Raw genomic sequence first — 24,544 nt, 5'->3', positions numbered from 1 at the left:
TTGAAGAAAATCTATCTAACTTAAATCAATCACTTTATATTTAGCAAACCTAACTAACACGATTACAAGCTTGACTATTATGTATAACTATTTATTAACCTATATTTCTTAGTTATACATTACATTTTTAAATGAGCTGCACAAACAATACTTTAATCAAGAGCATACATATACATATAACAAAATTGACCTTAAATTTGTATCAATAAAACCAGATTCATACCAATGCAAATCTCTATAGCATATCCCCCTTTAAATGTAAACAAAAATTTATAAACAATATTTGGAAATTTGGGCATAGTTCTCTCCAAACTACTTTTTGTTGTCTATTGGGCAATGTAATTTTTGGGGTGTTCATGGAGACCTTTCAGGGGTCTTGGTCCATCAAATCACATTAGTCTGGAAGGATTCTACAGGTTCTCACTGTGGAAACAAAATAAGAACTTCTTTTCCAAAACAACAAATCTTTAGACCCAAATTCTGAAGTCATGATACCTTTGAAATATCTATGTGGGTTTGGCTTAGCATCTCATGCAATGAAATATCTCTCTGTACTTAGCTCTTTCATAGTCAAATAATTCAAAGAAAACAAAATAATAAACATAATCCACACTCTCTATGTATATTCCATCTTTACATGGCTTATTTTTCTTACATTATCACTTTTTCCCACAAGTTTAATATTTATTTTATTATCTTTACTCCTTTAATCTATGGCTGTACTCTTTTATATTACATTTACTGTCTCCTTATATACATTTCAGGAATATTTCATTATTGCATTGAAAATTCCTTAATATCTTCTTTATATATGCTTATGTGTACATTTCTTTTAATATTTATTATTCATACATTCTTTATAATTTTCAACTGTATTGTCATGTCTTAAAGAATAAGCATTTGCTAGTATTTTGATTGATTCAAATAAACAATAATACTACCCTGGCTGGGCGATGGTGGCACACGCCTTTAATCCCAGCACTCGGGAGGCAGAGGCAGGCGGATCTCTGTGAGTTCGAGACGAGCCTGGTCTACAGAGCTAGTTCCAGGACAGGCTCCAAAGCCACAGAGAAACCCTGTCTCAAAAAACAAAAACAAAAACAAAAAACAAATAAAAAAAATACTACCCTAGAAGTTTCCAGTTGATGTTTCTTAATTGAATTATATAATATTGCCATCATAAATAATATTATCTTGAGGTATGAGAAAGGTGAGATAAAACTTATCTAAACTGCCAATACAAGACCTATGCCAAAAGCATATGAACATAGAAAAGGCACCAGTTAAGATTTTGTCTAGTTATGTATGGAATATCTTGTATATGAGATATGACCTGGGTTGATTTTTTTGTTCCCCCCTGATATTATTACATTACCAATTGAAAATATTTATTTTGACTTATCAAGTACAAAATAATTTTGGATGTTTTATATTTCATACAGACTAATAGCATGAATATAGAAAAATAATCAAAAGAAGCACCTTACTATAGAGACAGCATATTTGTTGTTCCATGGCATGCCCTCACTGATAAAACAGATCAATTTGTAAGACTATGTTACAGTCAAGTTGGGCCACAAAATATTCTGTAAAATATAAATAGCATTGATAAGATCACAGTCATTAATATCATGACTCTGGAGGCACAGGCATCAGATCTCAATGATGTCACATAGAAACACATATGAATTCATAAATATACTACAGAATTATACTAAAATATAGGCATATACACATGTTAAAATGAGTTTAAACTTAACTACCCTAAAGCCCTATAATATCCTTATGAAATAACATATGTTAGTAAGTCAAAACCCTAGTACCGGAATAGGAATTTGTTTTTTAGTTGTTGGATAGCAGAGTTCCATAGAACTCCAACATTTGTAAGCAAATGCCATTATATTTGGTTACTCTTCAAAACTTGATAGTATGACCCTATTGTCAAAGACAAAAGATAATTGATTAAATAAAACATGATGGAATCAATTTATAAATGACCTGGAAGTATAATTTGAAATGACCTTGAAGTTACATATAAAGTTACCAGCTTTCATAGTGTTAGAAGGAGAAAAAAAAATCATCAATCCTACACATTTGTAAACACTGTGAGCTACAATAATGTTTATCCTGGCGAAATATACCCAATCATGCAATACTGACAGAAATGCTATGAAACTAACCTACCAACCTAATTGGATTTAAGGTCCTTAGCACAAGATAGAACCCATGCCTGGTGCCATAATCAGGGCCAAGAACATGCAGCTAGACAAATTAGAGGCCTTACAGGAGGACCTATTACTATATCCAGTTGGATGGGCGTCATATTAACCTGAATCCTAATTACTTATTGTTATATTCATAGATTAGTGCATCTCTCAGCCCTCATCAGGGAAGCTGTTTCTTGTAATGTCTGGCCATAATTAGTCAAGGCCCAGAGAATAAGATAATTCACGGGAGTTCGTTACTAAATATGAGGTCGATATTATACCGCCTCCTCCCAAGGCTGAGTGAGCATTGCTAAAGATCAGGCAGAAAGATTGTAAGAGCCAGAGATGCTGGACTGTTGTTACAAGAAAGCAGTATTTTTCACATACAAAATGACAATTAACATATGAACTAACAGTAGTTGTGACAACATGCATAGAATGTGGGCTAGCTCAACCCAAACAAAACCCCAGTTTAGAGCTGAAGGTTGGGAGAGGGTAGCACAAAGTTCCACCCTAGCAAAGGAACTGTCAATATTTGATAAGCTTGGAAAGGAGAGTTAATTTTCTTAGAGTATAATCTCAGAGAGTTTGACCACTCTTCAAGGCAGGCTCCACACGCGAGAGTATCTTCGATACAAATTGGACTTGATGGGATTAAAAGAAGAAAGAGAAAGAGCACAGAATTTGTTGGGTCCTTACCCAACAAAAGGATGTGAGGATGACTGTGTTAGGGGTAGCAGAAAGGAGATAAATGTAATTATAATACATGGTATCACATTCTCAAAAAGTAATGAAATACTATTTTAAAATAATGAATACATCTTTAAAAATATTGACTTTATAATATCCATAAACTGAATTTGATCCAAGAATTTTACATATTATAAAAATTATAATATGTTAGAAGAAAATGTAGGAATGGATATTCTGTCATTGCGTTATCAGTCTTATCTTTCCAAATCCTATGTTTAAAAAAACAGCCTAAAGAAAACTACAGAATGAATTTTTTAAGAAAAGAATAATTATTCTAAAAAAGGATAAGTGTGCTTGGATAAAATTGTGAGGACATGCTCATTTGTGGTTTCACATTTATTGTTTGATGTTCTAATATCCAAAATCAAACCCTAACTAATTTTCAGATTTTAAAGTATTCTTTGGATTTTAGTGATACGATCTGAAAAAGAAACTGTAACATTTTCAGGGAGAACTTCTAAATTCAGTCATGTCTGGTTGGCTTACATCATAAATGTCAAGAGAATAAGGAATGCATTAATCTTCATACTCTCTGACACATAGTAGATATTAATAAATATTAGTTTAATGAATCAATTAATCCAGGTGGAGAATAGGTTTTATCCCTAGGCAAATGGTGGCACTTAACGTTTTCAAAGTCAATAAATGTGCTACTTAAAGCTTCTGGCTTGTTTTCTGCTGGAAATTCTTCTTAATCTTGAATATGCAAATGAAACTGTGTGTATAATTCCACTAAACAAATCCCTTAAGAACAAAGATTTATGTGTTTGAATGATGTTATGGAGGGAAAAACCCTCATGAATAGTTGCTTTTTTTTTTAAACTAATTGTTTTGGTTGAGCAATTCAAAGGGAATCAATCAGAAACTGACAAGGAACCATATGTTCATCTTTGTTGAATGTAGGCAGAACATATTATTTTTCTAAACATGAATAAAAAAAGAAACAAAAATGATAACACAATATTTTCAACGACCTGTCACAGAGAAGCATATCAATTAATAAGATATTTGATTGTAGTAGAAAGTCAGACAAGAAAATTCAGGATATTCATTTCTCAAAACCATATGAAAAACTCGTTTTAATTCACATTTCGCTATGGTTGTTTATAACCACACTTGAAGGAACGGTAAAACCTATCCTACATGCTAAGTGCTCTCTCTGCTAACCAGAGATTGCACTGTCAGTTTACCAAGGAAACACTTTGAATAACAATGTCCAGCATACTGAAATAGACCAAAAAATTAGTAAAAATAAACAAAAAACAAGGAAACCTTTATAGAATCAGAAGAAATGATTCATATCACCTGAAGTTTCAGTAAGACTTCAAATGAAGACATTTCTTTTGCTAATGTGTGTGTTCTTTGTTGTATGTATTTGTGGTAGTAGTGATGGAGGAGTTAATTTCATAGGACAAAAAATTAGGTAGGCAGAGTAGACAGAACAGGATGCTGGGAGAAAGAAGCCGAGTCAGTGAGTCGCCATGATTCTCCCACTCCAGACAGACGCAGGTTAAGATCTTTCCTGGTAAGCCAGCTCGTGAAACTACACAGAATATTAGAAATGGGTTAGATCAATATGTAAGAGCTAGCCAATAAGAGGCCGGAACTAATGGGCCAGGCAGTGTTTAAAAGAATACAGTTTCCGTGTAATTATTTTGGGGCATAAGCTAGCCATGCGGGCGGCTGGGTGCCGGGGTCGCAGCCCTGCCGCTCATATTTCAACAGTAGTAGTTTCCCTTTGCAATGTCTTCCTCAGATGAAGTCTATTTTATTTACAGTGTCCTTAAACTAGATAGGAAATATGATACCCTGGAAAGACAGAATTTTTTAATGTATCCATACTATATTTTTTATGAAAATTGATTCTTCTCTCATACAATATATCCCGAACACAGTTTCCCCTCTCACCTCATCCTAGCTTCCTCAACATTCCCTTTCTCCCAGATCTACTCTTCCCCTATTCCCTTCACAAAAGAGACAACAAGGAAGCATGACAAAACAAAATACAGTAACACAAGGCAAATACCCTCATATCAAGGCTGGACAAGGCTGCTCAATAGGAGGAAAGGAGTCCCAAGAGCAGGCAAAAAACCATATACATGCCAAAAGTTATCAAATTTGCTTTGCAATATTGCAAAGAAAATAAAAAAGAGGAAAAAGACACGTAAGCTTTAAAAGATGAGGGAGAACAGACATACAGATTGGAAGTGTTTCCCATCTTCTGTTCATCTTTATGTGATGTTCAGGATGATCATTCCCTTTGTTGGCTGTTAAGATTTGGTACCTGGTGGACAAATGTACACAAAGCACAGACAGGAGGAATAATTAGAGAGAATGAATACACCTAGCATCCTGGGTTGAGACTTAATGGTTGACTGGGATACATTTACTTTGTATAAAATGAAATTAACTCTCCACTGGAAGATTTGAAACTGGAAGACAGTGCAGTATATGTATGTAGCAAAGAATGTATTTCCAGTAATTATCTTTAACTTTAGACTGTGTCTCAAATTCTCATATGAGAAATTGTATGTTATAAAGAGACTATTCATATCAAATTATGCATTAAACAACTGTGAAATGTATATTTTCATATAGGATTATTTTTAATGTATCATAATAAATAATAAAAATAAAATATCAGTTTAGATTACTGTGTACTTAGACTCTATAGAGTGTTCTTTTTAAGGAATTTATTTTACATTATTAGTCATTGCATAGTAAGTCACTGAGACATTGGTTAAGAGTTTGGGAACTCCATTTTTGTCTTATAGTATTTAAAGTAAAGCATCATTATTGATTTCATGTGTGTGTTATTTTAATATCCATATATAGAAAGGTGTGGAAACAAGATAAAGAATATAACATAACTTTTAAACTTTTAATAGTATGGATATAGTACAAATATAATATTACTTTTACAAATAAATGGATGTTAATGGAGGCAGTGCTTGTGTTTCCTGGCATCCCTGAACCAAAAAAAAAAAATCACACAGAAACTACATTGATAATAACACTGTTTGCACTGTTTGGCCGATAGCTTAGGCATATGGCATATTATAGCTAGCTCTTTCATTTTTTTTTTTTTTATTTTATTTGACAGGGTTTCACTGTAGCTTTGGAGCCTGTTCTGGAACTAGCTCTTGTAGAACAGGCTAGTCTCCATGTCACAGAGATCTGCCTGACTCTGCCTCTTGACTGCTGGGATTAGAGGCGTGCAGCACTACCATCCAGCTAGTTCTTACTACTTCTTAAATTAACCCATTTCTATTAATCTTTGTATCACCACCACAAGGCCACAGCTTACTGGTAAGGTTCTGGTGTCCTCCTTCGATAGCTCAATGACATCTCCCTGACTCTGCCTATTTTCTCTCTATATCTCTGTTCAGGTTTCTCACCTGGCTATATTCTGCCCTGCCACAGGCCCAAGTAGTTTATTTATTAACCGTTGGTGAGAAAACATATTCATAGCAAACAGATGAGAATCCCTCATCAAATTGTGTTATCCATTAATAGTTTCCCCACTAATCACTTAAAAATTCACAGGAAAAATTACCATGTAAGAGTTTCCCCTTATATTTAGTGCAGCATGGTTGTTATTTATCATAAGACATTTCCACTTGTAGAGAATAATACCTTGCCTTAAAGTGAGATAAGATTCATGAGTTTTTATCTTTATTTTTGCTTTTTTTATTTCTATATTTATTCAAGACCAAGTTTTTCTGTGTATTCATGAATGTCCTAAAACTAGCTCTGTAGAACAGGCTGGCCTTGAACTCAGAGCACAGATATCTGCCTGTATCTTCCTCTGGAGTGCTGACATTAAAGGCATGCACCACCACTGTCTGGCTGACTGTTCTTTCTTAATTTTGTCTTCCACAGTAACTAGTATGCCAATCTATGTGCTGTTTCTTATTTTTGTGGCCTTCAATTCCCTCTTTTTCATCATGTTGTTAGAAGAGACCCTCTTGCATTAGAGTATCTTTGTTCTCAGGATCTTGGCTTTTAGTTTGTTCTGAATTTTCATGATCCCATGTGTTATCTGTTTGCACTGTGTCACTCCAGCCTCAAAGGAACCTGAGGCATGTTAAACATTGCAACATAATGGCTTTCAGTTCCTTCTTGACCAAGAAGTGTAAAGATCTGTGGTTTTTTTCCCTTTAAGATTGAATCATTCTTGCTTTCACATTTTTTGCAAGTACAAATCCCATCTAAATACTTTTTACCGAAGTACTCTGCTGAAGCATCCTCATTACATGACCTCAAAAGCCTTTAAGTCTAGTGTTCAGTGTTCCCTAAAACTGTTTCTTTTTGCTTTGAATTTTCTAGGTCTTCAAATGCAAGAAAAATTCTGATGCCATCTGCTCCTCCAGCAGTGAGTCTCTGTTCTCTTGTGTTCATTCCCGTTGCTCCACTCATGTGGAACTATTCCATTTCAGTAACTTTGAATCGCTCACTAAACATTTCCTTTTCTTTTTTTTTAAAACCACATTAAAGTATAAATCCATTTTTCATTTGTCTTCTCATTTTACATTTTATTTTGAGGCCAGATAAACTCCTTTCAAAACTCCACAGAATCAGTATTTCTGGTTCACATAAGATACTTTTCCCAAATAAGTGTTGCCTTTACTAAAAGAGATTATCTATTAAAACAAATTTGTCTACCCATTGGTCTATGATGGAGTCTTTCTTATCTCAGATACTCTTCTACTGTTTCAAAGCAGCAAGTAGTTCATTATTTTACACAAGCAGGATGTCCCACAAATCAGCATAATTCTATCTGGAGTCAGTACAGACACTGTGGGTTAAAAGTTCAATCACCCTGTTGGCTTGCTTTTTGTTGCTGTGACAAAACACTGACCAAAATCATTTTGTAGAAGAAGATTTAATTGATCTTCCACTTTACAGTTATTATCTGTCACGGAGGGAAGTCAGCTCTAGAACCTCAAGACACAAACTGAAATACTGCAGTCAGCTTTCTCTTGGTTCCTCTGTAACTGTTTTAATGTTCACAGGTCCACCTGCTTAAGGATGCCACTGCCAACAGTATTATAGGCCTCCTATATTATTGTTCCATTGAGAACATTCCCCACAGACCAATCCAGTGCTGTCAATTGTTCTGTTGATATTTCCACTTTCAGGCAATTCCAATTTCTTTTTTTTTTACAAAACAAACACAATCCACCCCTTATCAACAAGACACCAAACAAATTGCTATTTAACAGCAACTTTCATTTCTTATTTGTCCTCAAGATCTCATGTTGATATCACAATATAAAATGCAATAAAAATTTAAAAAATTCCACACATTAAAAAATTACAGGCCGGGCGGTGGTGGCACACGCCTTTAATCCCAGCACTCGGGAGGCAGAGACAGGCAGATCTCTGTGAGTTCGAGACCAGCCTGGTCTACAATAGCTAGTTCCAGGACAGGCTCCAAAACCACAGAGAAACCCTGTCTCAAAAAACCAAAAAAATAAAAAAAATAAATAAATAAATAAATAAATAAATAAAAAATTACATACCTATAATGTTTAATATCTCTCCAAATATAGTGGCACACAACTTTAATCCCAGCACTCGTGAAGCAGATCTCGAGGAGTTTGAGAACAGCACTATCTACAAAGTGAGCTCTGGACCAGCCTAGTTTACATAGTACAGAGGCCTTTTCTCAAGGAAAAACAAAATGAAAAAAAAAAAAAAAAAAGAAAAAGAAGGAAAATTCAATGCCTTAAAATGTCAGGTCTCTTAACTGTGAGCTATTGTGACAGCTCCCTTGCCTGCTTGTGATTCAATCCATCTCCCTCTTGATTACAGTTTCTATGGGCTGAATACGACAGAATACTTCCCAGAAAATTTCCCTTAATGATGTTAATTTCTATTAATCATATCTTATTTTTCAGCTCCAGCAGAACATAAATCATAAATTCTTAATACAACCTCTCATACAAACAATTCTGATAGAATTTTTGCTTTCCTGTGAAACATAACCCAGGCTTCCCTCACATACAGATCTCTCAATGTTCTTGTCTTCCAAATTTCCACAACAGTTGCCCTAGTTCTGAACACTCAACAACTTTTGTAGCTCAATGTTCCAAATACTTCCACAATCCTTCAGGAAAACAACGTGGTTAGGTCCATTACCTCAATGCCCACATTCTGGTACAAGCTGTTCTAGTTTGTTTTCTACCACTGAGGCTCAGGCACAGTTCTGAAGGAGGTTGTTGAAAGATTGTGAGAGGTCAAGAACACTAGAGCAAAGCAGTGTCTTCTGGACATAACAGGACCACTGCATTCTTAAGCCCATAACAACTTTGGTTCCCTGTACAAGATGCACAAAGGATGAAGCTAGTTGGCATTCTAGCACAGAGTAACAGGGGGCTCATGAGCTCCAACCATAACTGAGCAGTTATTAACAGGTGCTGATTTCAAAAGGAGAGACAATATTTTGGGTTTTTGTTGTTGTTGTTGCTTAAGGGTGTGGGTTGTGGTAGATATATCCATCTTGGGTGGATGGTCCCTTAACCTTGACTTTATGGAAAGCAGAAATTGGAGTTAATGTTTCTTAAAAAATAAATACTAAGATTAGGGAAATGCGGAGGTTGTGGTGAATCTGAGATCAGTTAAGGGGAAGATTTGTGGATGAGCATTACTAAAGTATAATGTATAAAACCTTCAAGAATTAATAAAAATAAGAACGATTTGTCTACCCTGCCCCATATCTTACATCGGCTGGTTTCTCTAAAGGTTGACTTATAAAGGCAGTCTATGAAAAGCAGCATTTTGAGCAGCAGTCATTGCTCACTCTGACTTCTGGCAGTTAGGGATGTTCTCTATCTCACTCTCTGATGTCTTCTTCTGTGATGCTATTTAGGCTTATTTATTCCTGGAGGTCATGAAATTGCTTACGTTGTGCTCTGTTCTTGACCTTTTTTCTATCAGCATTTGTGGGAACAACAAATTAAGTTTTTCATTTTCTTAAAATGGTCCTAAGGTCCTTTTGCAGGATGAATTTTGGCAATTTGTAATTCATCTTTTTTTTTTTTTGGTAAAACATGTGAATAAAACTAAAGTGGCCGAGATAAAGTACAACCTGCAGTTGAAGTTGGAAGCACAAATGATGCAGAATTTCCAATTCTATGAGTATTAACTACATAATATAACTAATAATATAATTAACTATATAAATAATAAATATAACTATATAAATAATGTAAATGTAATTAACTAATAATTCTTATTATCAATTGTGAGTTTCTTAGATTCTCCATCTTCTTGATAATAGAACAGTAACAAAGAGAACTGCAGTTAATTGTTGAAGACGGTGACAAAGGAACAGATATGTGGGCTTCAACATTAAGGAAGATTTCAAGTGTGAAACTGTCCCGCTTTGTGTAGTATTTATCCTTCATGGGAAGGGAATCAAACACTTAATGACGGTAGAAAAGCAATGGTTTTGTCTTAGTTAGGGTTTCTATTGCTGCAACAAAACACCATGACCAAAATAGGTTGGTGAGGAAAGGGTTTACTTGACTTGTACTTCCAGACCATAGTCCACCACTGGAGGAAGTCAGAACAGGAACTCAAGCAGGGCTGGAAACTGGAAGGCAAAGGCTATGGAGAGGAGCTACTAACTGGCTTACTTTACATGGCTTGTTCAGTCTGCTTTTCTATAGAACCCATGAGTACCACCCCAGGAATGGTACCACTCACCACGAAGTAGGCTTCCCCACCTCCCATTGAACACTTATTGGAAAAAAAAATGGTTTACATATGGATCTCATGGGAAATTTTGCTCCACTAAGGTCATGATTATAGCTTGTTTGAAGTTGACAACAAAAATCCAGCCAGCACAGCCGACCCCTTGTCAACTTGACATAAACACATCACTATTAAGTTCCAACTCTTCCTTTCTTATTCATCTCCAAGACCTCACATTTTAAAACATAGACAGTTTTAGAATTCTCATTATCTTTACAAATTCAAACACATTAAAATCTTAGTGCCTTAAAGATAGCCAACCTCTTTTAAGTTTTTTTTCTTTTTTGGCTCTCAGGGCAGTCACAATCAAATCAAAGTGAAACAAAATTCCAGCCTTCCAATGTCTGGGATCCACTCAAGGTCTTCTGGACTGCTCCAAAGAGTTTGGGTCACTTCTCTGGCTCTACCCTTTGCAGCACACAGCTCGACTTGTAGACTCTAGCTGTCTTCATTCCAGAGCTACTGCTGTTCTTGGTGGTCATTCCAAGGCACTGGCATCTCCCAAATGCTGGAGTTTCTGCTGCAACTGAGCTGCTCTTTCACCAATAATTTCTCATAGGCACTTTGGGCTTTCAAGCCTCAACTTCTTCAACTGCTACTGAAGCTGCATCTTCAAGAGCCTCTCCTGGCCTCTCACAGTGCCAAGCACCACTGGTCTCCATGATCCCTTCCACCATGCAAAACCAGGACCACCTGGTTGACTCTTATACACTGTCAAGTCTGGCTACCAGCACAAAGTACAACATTGGCCGTCTCTGGAACACAGCTTCTCTGTGCTTTCTGGAAACATTTCCCAGAGGACATCACCTCAGTGAAACTGGTCTCTTCTTAATCACGGCTAATTTCTTAGCTCCAGCTGACCAGCATCTAGTATCCCAGCAATGCAAAGTTTCACTCTAGCAGTTATGGTATCTTGTTAATTGGAGCTGAATCTTCAGCCCCATGTAACCCAGAACCAGATAATCTTCAAAATAACAAATGGCCCAGATAGAGTATTTTATCTTCCCACTGAAACATCACAGGCCAGGCCTCCATCCTTTGCATTACTCTGAGCATTATCTTCCAACTTCCCCCAGAACATCCCATGGGGCTTTAATGCTCAATGGCTCTTCTCAATCAAATTTCCAAAGTCCTTCCACAATCCTCCCCCAAACATGGCCAGATCTGTCACAGCAATACCCCATTACGCTGGTACCAATTTGACTTAGTTAGGGTTTCTATTGCTACAACAAAACACCATGACCAAAGACTTCCAAATCATAGTCCATCATTGGAATAAGTCAGGACAGGAACTCAATTAGTACAGGTACCGGGACGCAAGAGCTAATACAGGGGCCATGAAGGGGAGCTGTTTACTTGCTTGCTGTACACAGCTTGCTCAGCCTGCTTTCCTATAGAACCCAGGACTGCCCAGGCCACCACGCACGTTGGGCTAGGCCTTCCCCATTTGATGACTAATTGAAACAAAAATGCCATATTTGAAACTCACAGAATAATTTTCTCAATTGAGGCTTCTTCTTCTTTAAGACTCTAGATTATGTGAAGTTGACAAAATCATCCAGTTTCATCAGCTGGTGAATAGATATTGGTAGGCAAAGCCAAGAGAAAAAAATGTTTAATAAAGGGCACCTGTTCAAGCAACGCTTACTGTTTTATGGGGAAAAGTGTTTCTAATTGTATTTGACTGTCCTATTACCTAGTAGAAAATAACAGTAGTAAATGTTAGTGAACTAGAATAAACAGTACATTTTCATAATCTAATTTATAATATTAGAAAGGAATTTATGAAATTGGTAAATATACATATGTATGTATTTATTAATTATTGAGTTGATGAAAATAGTATCACATTATAAACTATTTGTAAATACAAAGCTTGTTAATTCATAAAATGGCATGTATTCTGCATTTCTAAGGAAGAACAAATCATATCTCCATCTTTTACCTTCACAGTGTTGATAACATCAGATATCATCTGAATAATTTTCATCAAAGATAATATTAATCTTCATTTTTCAATTTAAAGCATTGCCAGTAGATAAGTTGTATCCCTTCAGATTATCTGCTAATTATTTCACAAATAAATTTGAAGCTGTTACTGTCTGCGGACATACCACATAAATTAAATTACCCATTGCTTTTTAAAAGTTATTAATGTGTTCAACTCAGAGTCCGTGTATTTTCCTTCATTGTAAGTGATTTATGTAATTCATTAGACTGTGGTAATTATCATCTAAGACTCATAAGACTCTGGTTTCTGTGTGTTTTGCTAGTGGTGATAAAGTAAAACGTGTTTCACAAGGTGTGTTTGAGAAGCAGTGCATACAGGATAATGAAGACATCCACATTATCTTGAAGCCACAACTAGATGCAATTTATTTTATTACTGGAAAGACCATTCTAAAAAGATTTAGAAAACAGTTATTACCTAGTGGTTATATTGTAGAGTTAGAAAAAAGAAAGTTCTGGAAACAATACTGATTCATTTGTCTCTAGGTTAAAGATTTCTTTAAATGATTTTCAGCTACTTGCATTTCCTCTTTTGAGAACACTCTGTTTGATCTGTACCCCATTCTTATTTCTATTATTTGTGTTCTTGATATCTAGTTTTGTGAGTTTCTTCTGTATTTCAAATATTAGTCCCTGTGGTTTGAAAGAAAATGGGTCCCAATTTGAGTGGCACTATTAGGAGGTGTGGCTTTGTGCGAGTAGGTATGTAGCCTTGTTGGAGGAAGTGGGTCATCACTGTGGGGATAGACTTTGTAATCTCTTTGGTTCAAACTATGCTCAGTGTGGTGCAAAGTTCACTTCCTCTTGCTTGTGGATCACGATCTAGAGCTCTCAGATACCTCTCCAGCACCATGTCTGGCTGCACATTACCGTATTTCCTGCCATAAAGATAATGGACTACACCTCTGAAAGTTAGGCAAGTTACAATTAAATGTTGTCCTTTATATTAATGTCTTTTGTGGTCATGGTGTCTCTACACAGCATCTGAAACTCTAAAATACCCCTTTATCAAATTTGTAGTAAGTAAACTATTTCTGTTTTGTAGGCTGCTGCTTTGTTTGAATGATGGTTTCCTTTGTCATACAGAAGAATTTCACTTTCATGAGGTCCCATGAATCTTCATGCCTATTTTTTTTTCAGTGTTATGTTCAGAAAGTCTACCCTTTTCTTTTCTTCTTTCTCAAGTGCCAATGAGTTCAGGAATGTTTTGCAGTTTCTTTTCTATCAGGTTCAGTGTTTCTGATCCCATTATGGGTCTTGTGTAGGATGATAGGTGTGGATCTATTTTGACTCTTCCACATGCAGTCAACCAGTTTGACCAGTACCATTTGTTGAGGGCACTGTCCTTTTTAAAGTGTGTGTTTCTGCCATGTTTACAAAAAAATTGGGCGTACACGGAAGTGTGGATTTATGTCTGTGCCTTCAATTTTATTATATTTGCCAACATGTCTGTTTTATGCTGATATCATGTTGTTTTAAAATACTACAGCTTTCTAATACAACTTGAAATCAGTATGAATGTTGATTTTGATTTGAGCTTCAGTGTTTTGAAGAACTTCAGTATCTTTATATTTGATACGTAGATGTTAAGAATTACAATGTCTTCTTCGTGGATATTTCCTTTAATGAATAATGTCCTAATCTATATCTTCTCATTGGTTTTGCTATGGTGTCTAATTTATCAGGTTGCATATTAGGTTCATTCACCTGTAATATCTTTTTCTATCATTTTTCCTGAGCTGCTATCTATCCTTGATGTTAAGATGTGTTTCTTGGATGCAGCAGGATGGATCCTCTTTTCACATCCATATTTTAGTCTGTGTCTTTTTATTGGGAGGCAATGGGGAAAGGAGCTTGCAGCAGGTGTTGCTGCAGAGCTGAGGACAAGACTGAGGGAATGGGTTTGGAGGACTTGAGGAAGACAGCCCCCATAAGAGATCTACAGTTAACCGACATGTTTACTTGCTCAGGGAGGTCTATGGGCTTCCAGGGAGTGCCTGATGGAGTTCTAGGTTTAGATAAAGCAATGATTGTGGGGAAGGGAGTCAGAAGGCTAAGATATCTCTAATCCATTGACTCTTTAAATTTAAACTAAATACCGACTAAATTCCAATAGCTACTTCTAACCACCCAAACAGACAGAAGAAACAATAGATTAGAAAACAGAAAAGAAATACTACCACACGGCAGATTATCTTTCTCCTTTTGGGGGGGGTCAGTACTTGATTTTATAAGGCTTAATTTAGATATTTTTGTTGAAGCTTTAAAGTAGCTTTTGTAAGTAAGGATTTCCAAAGGTGGTTATTATTATTATTACTGTTACTATTATTACTATTTTTATCCCTCAGCATTTACTATAGCTTTATATAGAATAAAAATTGTAACAACACAGTAAATGTTCCCTAGCCAACAAAACAAAAGTAGATAATATTGGCTGGAGGAACGTAAGGACCTCCCGCAACACCACTCTGAAAAAAAAAATTCTTCTCAACTGCCAGGCCATGTAGGTAATGTATTTCTCTAAGTTGATTATGAACCGTATACACAGAAAATAGAGCAGAGACTCATTCTGTGAGTTCAGTTATTACCACTTCTATTTTTAGTCTTTTAGCTGATAAAAGATTTCCTACCATGTACCATGAACTATAGAAACAATAGCCAGCTGAATAGATTAAAAAAGCAATTAATTAATAAAGTATTTACATGACCTTGAAAGTGTTTTCATTTTATTTAGATTCCAATAAAAGGTATAGATGAAAATATTTCTCTTTCAACTTAATATGCATAGACATTGTCAATAACAGTGATTTTTCTCTAATTATAACAACGCCTATAAATCACCCCCGATTCTTCATCAAATACACTGGGAGAAAAGTGATATTCTTTAGTTATATCTGTATGTAACAAATCCTAATTCATTGCAGAAACAGTAATAGTGCATTATTACCATAATTAATAGAAATGACCCTCTGTATAGAAATTACTAATTTCCAATTTTAATATTTGAGACCTATGTGTCAATAGCATGAACATGAGGAATGACAAAAATCACATTTTATTTTCTAAAGAACATTTTCCCCAGCAAGAGTACAGAGAAAGCGGCAGATAAATACTGAAATCTAGTACCTGCTTAAAATGATTTAGTCCTCTTCTCAAGAATTGGCACAGCATAAACAAGTAAACAGTAGTGGCAAGTTAGAGAATATCTTAATGGGATAACTTTTGTCAAGAAAAATAATCAATGCTGATTTTATATATCTTTCACTCTTCCAAAGTGATAATGCCTACTTAAAAGCAGAAAACAAGATTTTTGGAACGCATATGAATTCTGAATTTTCTTTTAATCAATAGTAATTAGATTTACAGTTTAACTGCGCTTTCAATAGAGTTTACTACAGCATTTTATGCCTTACAGTTTCTGGACAGATCTATACAATATAAATTGTTTGAACCTCATTTTTCTGACAGACCTGTTGTTGCTGTGCAATTTAATTTTCCTCTCCCTAGATATTATTTTTTCCCCAGTGGCTAATGTAAGTTTTCAAGAAGAAATGACGTTGTAACTCTTCGACATAAGTCTTCAGTGAAAATTTATTTATATGATCCAATCTGATGAGACATGCCCTGAACTGACATACTTTCATGTATAACTGAATGATAAGTCCATCATGGAACCAATTGGTGATTCTATGTATCTAACATGTATCTTTGCTGTGCTAACTGAATTTGGTGTGGCTATTTGTTTTCTAACCGTGAGTGAGTTGGAGGATGTCATCAGTCAAATCTGTATTCGCTATTTAGAGACTAGATGACAGTGATTTAGCACCTTTCTGGAATGTTTATGTCAGAAGGTCGCAGAAACCTGAAGAGGTGATGTTACCTGGCATTTGGGAGGCTGTAAATCTTTCTAAGGAGATCCCCCTTTTATAACTATGTCCCTCTATTCTTTATACAGCTGTTTCTCATCAATGTGGCACTTCTGGAATTCCTCAAATATTGTAAATTTTGAAATAGTTCTGAATATTAACTGCATATCATTTCTTTCTAAATGCAAGTTGACATTCCTGAAAACTGAGTCACCAATACACGAAAAGATGACACTGAAACATGACACAGAAATAAATATCTTCCTTTTGGATAATTATTTCAAAACATATTAAGGACAAAAGTCAAAAGGATGATGGATAAAATTAATGCAGAAGGTTAAAACATTAAAGTATAACCAGCATTTTATTCTGTCATATTATATTGAGAAAAACAAGCTTCTTTCTTTCTATAATCTTTAGTGAGTGATAATGAGGGACTCTGGGTACAGTAAAGAGAAACACCAGCATTGTTTAAACAGATTTGAGCTGTCAATGTAAACTATATGGGACCACAAGATCACTCATGAAATAAAGGTGTTTGCCCACAACCTAATGACCTGAATTCAATCTCTGGGAACCCATATGACAGAAAGAACTGACTGGTGGAAAACTGTCCTCTGATCTCCACAGGCTAGCAGTGATACACACATTCCCCTGTCACAACACACCTACACACACACGCACACACACACACATGAAAGCAATACATTTTTAATCAATTATATGCATTATACGAGTTGGAGATTTGGCTCTGTGGTAAAGAACACTTAAATGCTGTTTGATCGGACTTGGTTCTATTTCCAGCACCCACATGGGTGGTCACTACCATCTGTAATTCAGTTCCAGGGAATCCAGTACCTTCTTCTGGACAATTCATGCCAGAATTCAAAACACTCATATGTGTATACATATATGTATAGTCACATTATATCTATATTAATGTATATATGTAATGTGCGTACACATATATATATTTGTGTGTGATATATATGAATATAGCAATGCAATAAATGAGCACCATGGGGTTTCATAAGATGACTACATAAAAATGTTGTTTAAGCTTACAATTCCATGAAGATAAGATGATAAACTATTATCTTTGATTTATAAACTTATGAAAACATTTGTACAATGTGAAATCTAATATGTCCAAACAGATTTTTTAAACATGTTTCCATATGCTAATTAAAGTATTTTCAATTAGGTTATGAACGCTAAAGTTGAATTACTCTTTGCATAATAAATAGAATATATTCTAAATCCAACTTCATCCAACTAAACAGAAACAGAAACACATAGGTATAAACAACCATACAAATGAGCACCAATGTTAACATATTCATATAGAACACTGAGCATAATTTTCAACTCTTACTTCAGTGTTTTAACATTTCTTTGTCTCAATAGTGATAGTGTGTGTTCGCATTGAAATACTCGCATAGTCTGACGACATCATACTAGATGTTTTTTAAATGGTTGAATAATCCCCATGCCTTAGTCACAAGTAATGGGAGATCACCACTGTATTTAGCAATAAGCACTGTCCTAGAATCAAATGAATCCACGTTTGATTAGTGAGGGGTCTACAATATGCATTGTTGAAGCATAACACTTATCAGTATACACTGCTGTGTTCAAATCTTGAAGTGAAAGTTTGTTAGCTAACGATTTTGAATAATTGATTTACTCTTTTAAATATTTTTGGAAGCCCTGTGACTGAACTCTTAACACTATTTGAATATTAAGGATGCCATTTAGTTCTCCACAAACACATGTATAGCTATAAGGATTTTCAAGTACTCTGAAATTAATCCACATCTTACTGGATTTGTTTCCTTATTAATGCAAAAAGCTATTTTGGTAGTCGTCATGGAAAGAATTTTAATCACAGAGCTAAATTTCAGAGAACATGGCATCAACGATCTAAGCAGCCAACCCACAGAGGTATGTGATGGATAGCAAACATTCTACAGGAAATTTCTATAACACGATTTGACAAGTGAATATTTCATAATAAACTGGACATCCATGAGATTATCTGATGTTCCTGTGGAAATTGGTTTAAAATGGACTCTGCAGTTTCATTCTCATAAAAAAGGCAATATCAATTCAGTTTTACAGTTTATCTGATTTGAATTGCTGAATGTACATAAAAGGTCTTCAAAGTTTGTAGATGACTGGGTAATAACTCCTCATTACATATCCCAACTAGTTTTTCTTAAATAAAATGTATTCAAACTTTTCCATTTTGAATCAAAAATTTGAATAAAAATATTTGTATTTTTTCTTTTATGTTTGAATATACATAATGAAGCTAAAATCTCAGAAATTCTTAATTCATTGGAGGAATAATTTTAGAAAAATAGAATGTTAGCGAGGGGAACAGCTATGGCATTGGAGTCAACCCACCTAACTATGGAAGAGTACTTCAAGCATCCTATGAGTAGAGCATAGAAGGAAGAGAATAGAAATAGGCCATGCCCCGTGTGTCAGATATTCTGCACAGGAGGCTGGACAAAGGTCTGAAGCTAGCTACCTGTCAGACTGAGACTCCTCACTACTAGTAGGTACTGCTAATTCAGGTGTAGATCAAGAATACGGAAACCCTCCCAGTGGTAGTTTTCCATATTGGGAAAGGAAATATTCGAAGATTATAGCTATCAAACTCCTCGATTTGTGGCAACTCTGTTGCTGTGAACAGATGTCTAATGTGGAATTCCAAGTATTGTGAATTGCCATGAAATTTCTGTGGAACAATGGGAAAATGGACAGTGGAGCTAAGCACTGAAAAGTTCCACCTGTGCCTACACCTCAGCATCTGATTTTCTTGAAACAGTGCTGGAAGAATCTCATGTACCAGAACTCCAAAAACCATGATGTTCTTACTGGAGAAAACTTTGGTAGGTATTTGTTTTAGTGTTTTGTCTGTTGGTAAAATAGAAAATCAGAATTCCTTGGGTCTGTGGAATTGAGAATTGATTTGTTTTCACTTTTAGAGACTGTGAAGTCCAAGAACTAAGGACTGTAATTAGTAAGGGCTTTCTATGGGTATTCTGTGAAGACATTGCCTCGAGGTCACATGACACAGAAGGTCACATGGCAAAAACAGTGAATTAGAGAATGGTTGTGATGACCAATCAAATGACAACCTATTAAATTATTAATACATTAGTCCATTAATTTATTCATGGAAGAACCTTCAGCGCTTAACTTTTTATAGTCACACATCTTCATACCTCACAATAAGGACTGAATTTCATTATTCCAATAAAGATATCCCCATCCTAGAGAAGCTAAATAAGAAGGTGAACCCATAGAAAAACATATAGGCATCCTCCTGAATATTAAACTTCATCAGGCGATGAAAGGAGACAGAGACAGAGACCCACATTGGAGCACCGGGCTGAAATCTCAAGGTCCAAATTAGGAGCAGAAGGAGAGAGAGCACAAGCAAGGAACTCAGGACCGCGAGGGGTGCACCCACACACTGAGACAATGGGGATGTTCTATTGGGAACTCACCAAGGCCAGCTGGCCTGGATCTGAAACAGCATGGGATAAAACCGGACTCGCTGAACATAGCGGACAATGAGGACTACTGAGAACTCAAGAACAATGGCAATGGGTTTTTGATCATTCTGCACGTACTGGCTTTGTGGGAGCCTAGCAGTTTGGATGCTCACCTTACTAGACCGGGATGGAGGTGGGTGGTCCTTGGACTTCCCACAGGGCAGGGAACCCTGATTGCTCTTTGGGCTGACGAGGGAGGGGGACTTGATTGGGGGAGGGGGAGGGAAATGGGAGGTGGTGGTGGGGAGGAGGCAGAAATCTTTAATAAATAAATAAATTAATTAATTAAAAAAAAGAAAGAAATGCCACATAACATTAATAGCAGCCATTAAGTTGAACAGTTGTAAGTACAATGAAACGAAACAGTGGTGTATTTCCAACACTAAATTTGGGGAAGGCAAAACAGAAATTTGAGTAAGCATAAATTTATAAAGAATGAGGCACAAGCACTTCTGGAACTTAGCTCAGGTCAGTTAAAAAAAAGTAACCCCCAATTTTCTTTTTTTCCAGCACATACATACAAGCACACAAGACCGTCAGTGACCACTGAACTTCTTCTATCTTGACTATAATATTTTACTGATCAGTGGCTTAATGTGGTGTGGATGAAGACCTTAAGTATTAAAAATTTTAAATGATAGAAAGTTAACAAATAATTTGAAGAGAGTGATGATCCATACTGTGTAAAATTACTAATTATAGAGATATTTCAGTCATTTTGTCAGCAAATAAAATCAAAGTATTCAGACCACAACCAAATAGGTGTCATGTGAAAAAAGTAACAAGTAACCAGTTCTGATTGGTTCTATTATAGCAACAGACATTTTGAAAAAAGTAAAGTATATAAAATAATCAGTAATGGGTAACAGAGAGACAGGAGGTGTATAGTGGTTTGTAAGCTCATACTGAAAATAGGAAACCAAACTTTAATATCAGAACTGTTTGGGCCAAGAGATAGCGCTTACTGACAAGGGGCGTGCCCTGCACTTACAGAGGTCCCAAGTTCATTTCTTAGCACCCACATAGGGCAGCTCACAACCTCTTGTAACTCCACCTTCAGGGAAACTTGCCATACTCTTCTGATCTGCACAGAACCTGTACTCACGGGCACAGACCCTCACATAGAAACATACATAGACACATAATTAAAAATAAAATGTGTTGCTGAGGCTTTATGGGTGTAGCTTCTGACAACAGTAGACATGTTGAAGTGCACAGGGGAAAGACCTGCCCAAAGAACCATGGGCAACTAGGGAGTGCTGAGAGCACAACAAATAGTCTTCCCCATGAAAGAGCACAGCGTTTGGTTATCCAATACTCAATGGTCAGCCCTGAAGACATATATTCATCTAATATCATGCAGATTGAACAGGTTTTCTTTATACATTTAGGAATGTATATGCACTTATATGTATGTAAGAACAATTAATAAAACACAGAGACTACGAGGTTGAAAGAAAGCAAGAAGAGACACTTAACGGGGCCTGGAGAGACTAACAGGAAATGGGAAGTGATACAATTATAACCTTAAATAATAAAAGACATAATTTAAAAATAATATTTAAAAAACAAGCACCATTGACATGTCACAGAGAGTTAAGAATGCTTTGTATTGAAGTAATTAAATAAAGAGTTACTGCTGAGACAGGAGAAAGTAAGTAGCAAATCAGAGTCAAGAAGCACATCATTACAGCTCACTAGAGTGAAGTCACCACAGTGTTCTCTCACCATCCAGACATAACACTTCTGCATAGTGACTGCATTGTTGAGATACCTGCTTGTGAAAATGCATAGTATCATCTTTAATAATTGTTAAATGTTGGAAATACATAAATAATTCTCAACAAGTAAGTGGGAAAACCATGATATTCTCTTCAATGAAATGATATTCATTTTTAGAATCAGAGACTATCAAAGCACTGAAAGAGAAGAATAAATTTTACTGCATAGGACTGACTAAAAAGAAGCAGCCTAAAAAGAATTACCCATATCATAGTTTACAATTTTGACATTCTAGAAAAGACAAAACTGCATCTGTGTTTCTGTATGATAAGTCTTGAAATGCTTTGTGCAGCAGAGGGATATGATTATATATTAAATGTTAAAGTTAATTGAGGTTGCACACTGCAGACCAGACTGGAAGTGGAGTGGATGATTGAAGTGGAGCAAATCAAATAAGAAGCTTTCGTTTAATCCAGGAGAAAGATGATGGCAGATTAGACTGGTGTTTGAGGTAAAGCTGCCAAGAGTATGAGGAATATGAGAACAAAAAAACTGGAGAAGTTGGGAAGACCTTATTTACAGGGTATAAACATCAATCAAGACTGACTTACTGCTGCAGCCTACGTTATTCAGGGTTTGGGAAATGTTATCTAAGGAAAAATAAAATTTTTCTATCTTTCTGCATTAGCACACTGAAGATGCTCTTAACATAGAAAAACATGTAAAATATTAATACATAGACCAGAAGAGCCAAGCAGAGCTGACTTTCGGGATATGTTGTTTCTTCAAGCGGTTCATTATTAGACTTAATTTTCCCGCAGGCTGTAACATATTTTATGGTTTTGCAAACTTCACACTGTTCTATTTTTGTTTCAGATATTGCTTTTCTAGGTGTTCATTACACACATTCATATCTCGGACCAGGTACAAGGACCTTTATATTTATAAGCAAAAAGTGGGGAATAATATCATTCTTAGGTATTAATATGCATACATTATCTAAATCCTTTTTATGTTGGACAGATTTTTATAGCTTCATGAAAGAGATGATGAAGTGCTCACGTTTTGAAGGAACAATACAATCCTATGTAGTGAGTGATCTTAAACATTGCACAAGTAGCTAAGACAATGTACATGTGATTTTGAAATAGTCATGCACTACTGAACTCGGTATGTATTTATGAGTAAGTAACTCAATTATCTCTCTTTATTAAATTATATGTATGCGATTCAGTACTCACATCTCAGAAGTATGGCTTCTGTTGATGAATTGTGAAGATAGAGCAGTGAGACACCCACAGTCACAAATGTTCTGAAGTGAATGTTGGAAGAAAGGAGAATGGGCCTGAGTGGTTATTTCTGTGTTTTAGAGATCTACATAAAGGAACACAAGCAGGAAGAAAGTGCCCTGCAGGGAAGTTAAGCTTCCATGGATGTAATTCTCTTTAGTTTAGAAGAGAATAAAGTGTTCTAATTAAATCTGTGTGCGCCTTGAGCTCAGCTAATGTAAACTGCAAATGGAAACCTTTGCTTTGGAAAGATAGCCAGCCTATAAAACCTCTAACAGCTCTGATAGCGAAAAACATTGAATACCTATTTGAAAGTGTGTGTGTGTGTGTGTTTAAATATATATCCATGTATGTTTGCATGTGTGTGTGTGTATGTATGTATGCATGTATTAAAAGGCAAAATGGAATAGATCAAGGATATAATATCATAGAAATAAAGGTGTTAGGGAAAAAGATTCAGGCAGAGAGAGTGGAAATATTATCCTTTCTATTTGCATCAGTGGAATGGTGGGGTTTTAGGAAGTCAGTTTTAGCACATCTACTTATTTGTATTTCCTGAAGAAAACTTTATAGGAAACACAAATTTGGCCAGTGTCCATGTTCAGATTAGTAAATGAATAGTTAGTCTCATTAGTTGTGTTTTCATAGAAGAGAATTTATGTGAAGGAAACTAAATAATTTTTTATAATTTTTTCATAATTTTTATAGCATTTGCCTCACTCAGTCCTATTCCCTATTCTTTCCTGCTGTCTGCAATTTGCTTTATGAACAGGTAACAATTATAATATTATAATTTAAACATAAAAAATTATACATTATAATTAGGGGAGGAGGACTCTTCAAGAACTGTCAAAGTTCTCAGCCTTCAAGGAGAAAACTATTGTGGAATGCCATTTGACCTCTGTCACAGATGTCTTCACTTGTTCACATTAATGACAACTTCTGTTGATGAAGATGTTGTTCTCTTATTTCCTTTATCTTCAAGTCAATTCCATCAGTCATGATTTTCACCAAGTGTCCTATGACATACGTGCACACAGAAGAACTATAAAATGTAGCTACCTGGTCCTAAATTCCCTGCTTTTCAGCCACTCATCCCTCCTTCTCACCAACCAAAGCCTGCCACGTGATGATCTTTTGAATGACTAGTTTTCTGTTTTCAGAGTATTTTAGGGTTGGAGTAACACTTTGTTGGACATTTTCAGTTGGGCTTCTTTCATGAGTAACATGAATTTGGTATCTCTTCCCCAGCTTCATAGAGTATTTCTTTATTGTACTGAAGAATATGCCTTTATCTGGAGTACACACATTCTTTCACTAACTGCAAGATGCCTTGCATTATTGTTGAATAAGTGTATATTTTTGTT

Source organism: Chionomys nivalis, chromosome 14 (genome assembly GCF_950005125.1).
Source record: "Chionomys nivalis chromosome 14, mChiNiv1.1, whole genome shotgun sequence".
NCBI classification, from domain to species: Eukaryota; Metazoa; Chordata; class Mammalia; order Rodentia; family Cricetidae; genus Chionomys; species Chionomys nivalis.
The sequence above is the reverse complement of the archived record's forward strand: the minus strand, read 5'-3'. Positions refer to the sequence as shown.